Here is a 4,766-nt window from a genome sequence, read left to right on the forward strand (position 1 = left end):
AGGAGGGAGGAAGCCGAGGAGGACGGTGTCGATGCGGGGAGGTGCTGGTCCCTGCCGCTGGTGGGCCAAAGATAAGGCTTCAGACTTGAGTTTATGTGCACGGAGGGACAGCTGACCTTGAACTCGGCAGGGCGGTTTTGGCAGACTGAGGTGGGCAAATGCTTGTCTGGATGGGGTGCAGGAGGAATTAGGAAGGACGGAATTGGACACCATGCACACAGAGAGCTGAAACAGGAGTAAAGGGATGGGTTCACAGCCAAAGGAGAAGGAGAGTCAAGAGAAGTTTCTGGCTTTTTTTTTTTTTTCCTGTTTTTGCTTGAATTTAGGAGAAAAGACAGCTGGACCATATACTGATGGGACTGAGTGAGTGAATGAGTGGGTGAAAACCCCAGTGCAGATACGGGGCCAAGCGAGGGTCCTCTGCTCCATGGGAGGGTCCGGGCGGGTTGATAAACCGAGTCCCAGGCCGTAGGTGATCCCCCAGGAGAGGAGTTAATGGAGAGGTTGGGATGCTGTTCCCCGCGGCCTTCCTGCCTCCACGGGCTGTGTCCTGTGTCCTACCCTCCTGTTGACACCAGAATCTGGCTTTCCCCACAACCGCCTTGCCTGGAGCCCAATTAAGGCAAAGATACAAAATCGCAGGCCATGGCCCCATGAAGTCTGGCCTGAGGGCTGCAGCCCATTTGGAAAACGTTTTAATTTCATTTGTGTGTTTTTTCAATTTGATTATTAAGTGCTGTTTGCACATGGACCGGGGAAGGCCTGTTTTTATTCGCTGAGCCCCTTCCTCCCTGGCCTGCGTGCCTCCCTGGTGAGTAATGGGGAGGCTGCTTTTTTGGAACACAAGGGAGAACTTCCAGCAAATTGCAAAAGCATGTTTCTTCCTTGAAAAATCCTTTCACACTTATTTTTTACTCCGTTTGTAAAGTTCATGAAAAGCCTCCATAAAAGCACTTTAAAAGGCCTCAACTTTCTTTGTTCTTCATGTCAAACTTTCTTTTTCTCTCTTAAGGGGGTAGGTAATTTAAAGGGGGTTATAAACAAAACATAAAGCCAGAGGGGTGAGCGGTGCGATGAAGGGGAAGCCACACACTATAGAAATGTCAGGGGTTTGCAGGTTGAGGGTGCAGGGAGGGGGGATTCCATCTGCATTTTCAGGAGATGACAGCCTAGCGCTTCCTCACGGCCTCTTAGATTTGTTTCTAAAGTTATTAACATTTAAACGCAGGACTAGGGCAGCAGGGCAGAGAGAAAGAGCAAAATCATAAAGGCTCCGGAAGAACCACAAATCCTTTCAGATACATTTCAGTGGCCTGAAATCTAAGGGGAACGGGAGATGGGAAAATAGAAAACAGTGTCATCCGTTGTGGAGAATTCGCAAAGAAGGTTCCCGCTTGAAAGCTAGAGCAGGCCGTTTCATCTGGGCAGAGAAATAGCTTCTTAAAGGAACCGAGGCCATATAAGGAGCTGACTCTGCAGAGAGAGACACCATTCTGATTCAGGTCCTTGTCAGACTAGGAAGCTTTCTGAATATGGGCAGGGGGAGGAAGGAGCAGAGGGGCTGGGTTCCTGACGCTTAGTGCTGGCGCTGGTGGCAGCTCGTGGGGCAGCCAGAGGAAGCGCTGTGGGAGCGCAGAGGCTGTGCTCAGGACTGGGACCAGGGCCTTGGCCAATTACTGATCTAATCTCAGATACTGGGACTGGCCCGTCCCCAGTGTCTGAGTCCATGTAGGGCTATGTGTCTGATGTCTCTGTCATTAGCCCTCTTGGCTCCAAATTTGGCGAAGTAATGGTGGTGCCCCAGCCCCCTGCCCCTCTGCCATTTTTCTCTCTCTGCAGCACCTTCTTCCCTCCTGGATGCCCTTCACTTCATTTCCTTCTCTCACCACCAGAAAGAACTCCGAAGAAGGGATTGAGAAGGGGTGGGAAGCGGCATTTTGACGAAGGCCTGAGACAGAAAAACAGCATGTGTTTCCCCAGGGGGTTGAAGACACAGAGGATGGGCGGTAAAGGGGAAGAACGAAGGGTCTTTCCAGCCCCTGCAATCCTGGGATCCACACTGTCCTCTGACTGTGTAGGAGGCTGCCACATCCCGTGCCTTCCCAATCCAGTGAGTAGCTCGTGGGGGATGGCGAACCGGCCTCAATCAGCAGTGTCTGCCCGGGGTTCTGGGGTGTTCCGACAGGCCTGGGGCTCAGTTTCCCAGCACCTGCAGGCCTCCCTGAGCCTCGGGTGCAGCAGAGGAGAATTAGCAGTGCCCCCCACCCCTCCCTCAAGGGCCGGCTGGACCCAAGGGACCCGCCGGCTCTGCTGCTGAGGAAGCTGCCCGTGGGCCCTCCTGCTAGCCTGGTGCTGTCCACTTCTTCCTCTCCCCAGCTGGCCAGCTGCCTCCTCTCTGTTCCGCCTTTTCCTCACCCCCTCTCTCTTTCTCTTCCTCTTTCTGTCCCTCTGAACTTCAGATTCCCTCTTTCCTTCCCCCTCCCCTTGTCAGAGGGCCGGGAGAAATTAGGAGTTGGCCTCGGTGGCCTCAGACTTGGGATGGCCTCAAACTTGGGACTGGTTTCCTGTTACACTGTGGTTTCCCCAAAGGCCCCTCACCACACTCTACACTTGGGGCTGTTCCCCCAAAACACCACCATGTGCACTCGGGGGAGGGTGGGACAGAATTGTGTCTTTCTTTGTTACAGCCCCAAGTATAACCCCAGCCCAGAGATTCTGCTTCCTCTGATATCTGATCTTCTATTTTTTTTCCATTTTGCAAATGGAGAAACTGAGGCTCAGAGAGACAGATGTACCTGCTCTCTGGACCTTCTGCTGCCATAATTATACCCCACTAAGGAACCACTTGCTAAATGCATCTAATTCCATTTTCTTCATAGGAAAGATCTGGTCAACATGGTTACATCAGAGTTATTAACTTCAGTTCTCTGATCCAGCCACCCTCTGCACCCTCTCATTGAGACACACGCTTCCTCCCGCTTCCACTGGCCCTTCCCTCACCCCGATTGAGCATTAGCTTCATGCATGTTGTGGCTCTTTCCATACCCAAGCTGCACCAGAACCACTGAGAGTAAGCAAGACTGCATTTTGATACAGCTCCCAGCTCCTCGTGCGTCCATCGGCAGCCACTTGAATGCACAATGCGTTTGTACGTGCAATGGAGTTGTTTCAGCTTCGCAAACCCAAGACCGTCAGCCCCTTTGCAATGAATCAGCTTCCCCGATTAACCTGGGGTATGGAGACCCTAATAAAGAAGTTTTCTTAAATGCAAAGAACGTCATCACTTTCAAAAGTCCTGGTGGAGGAATCTGAGCCAGATCGCTGTGATTATTCATCTGAACTAATCGGTCCTTTCCAGGGAGATGAATGAAAGCAGAGTTTGTCTAAACAGCCAGGAGAAGCCATCCCCTTGGCCCCTGGAAGGCTTTTTTTAGGGCATGCTGTTTCGTCTGCATGCTGATAGCTATTTCATATCTGGGCTGATGGGCTTGATGCGGCTGCTGCCACACAGCCAGCACACGCGGCACAGCAGGGTTAGGAGGGAGTGTTTATGGGGCTCACCACTAATGACTCCCGTTTATGGGACATGTGTGGAACAGCTGAGTGGGGCCGGCGAAGACAGGACATCAATAAGGCCTGGGGTTTGCAGCCCGACTGCACGCAAGGACTTTCCTGGGCAGCTGCAGAATGTTTCTCGTACAAGCTTCTGGGGGAATCCGAGGCTCCCCGGAATTCGGGCCTTTCAGTGAGAACAATGCCTTGACAGAGAAGGCTTTGCTAGGAAGGCTGTTGGCCAGACTGATTAGATGAGGACAATGATAAAAATGATTGCTGCCATGAGAATGAAAGCTAACATTTACTGTTCCCTCGCGTCATGCCAGACATTGTAGAAAGCACACGTGTATATATTTTTTTCTTTCATTTAATCTTCAAATAAGCCTATGAGGTTGGTACTGTTTTCTGTTTGTTTGTTTAATCTTCATTGTACAGAGGAAGGAACAGGCTCAGAGAGATGAAGTATTTTGCCCAAGGCCGCAGAGCTTTAAACCCTGGTCTAACTCCAGGGCCCAGTGCTGTAGGTGTGGACAAGTGAATTCTAAAAAGTTGCCTCATCATTTTAGATCACAGTTATGGCAGGATTGCACAGCGGTTAAAAACATGCATTTTGGTATTTGAGCTACAGCTCTGCCACTTACGAGTTATACGAACTCCTTAAGCCTCAGTTTCCCCACTAAAAGGGGGGATAGTAGTAACACCTACCAGTAGGGCATGGAAAGGCTCAGCCCGGTGCCCACCACAGAATAAGCCCCCAGTGAATGTGTGACACAGCATCCACACTCACACCCTCACCCCATAGGGCCAGTGAAACCCTGAGTCTGAGTGTAGACCCCGGAGGCGGGAGCATGGGCTGGAGCTCAGCTGCTGTGGCTTTCCAGCTGTGAGCTCTTAGGTAAGTCGCACAAGCAGCCTGAGCCTTTATTTCCTTGCAGTAGAATGGGACAATAATAAGATAGATGACAATAAGACCGATATAACAATACGGCTATCAAGGGTCACAGAGAGTGGGCGGGAGGAACCCATTCCACATCCCCAAGACGTGCGGAAGCACTGTGTGCTGCCTTTGGAAACCCTGGCTGGCGTTTGCCCCTTTTGAGCACAGCCGCCCAGCACATGGCACGTAGTTATAAGCAGCAAAGGAAACAGAAACCCGACCTTCAAAGTCCTTATGTGCTCCAGGGGGAAGATGGGACCAACAAAAATAAAGC

This window comes from Pteropus vampyrus, unplaced genomic scaffold (genome assembly GCF_000151845.1).
Source record: "Pteropus vampyrus isolate Shadow unplaced genomic scaffold, Pvam_2.0 Scaffold5, whole genome shotgun sequence".
Classification (NCBI taxonomy): Eukaryota; Metazoa; Chordata; class Mammalia; order Chiroptera; family Pteropodidae; genus Pteropus; species Pteropus vampyrus.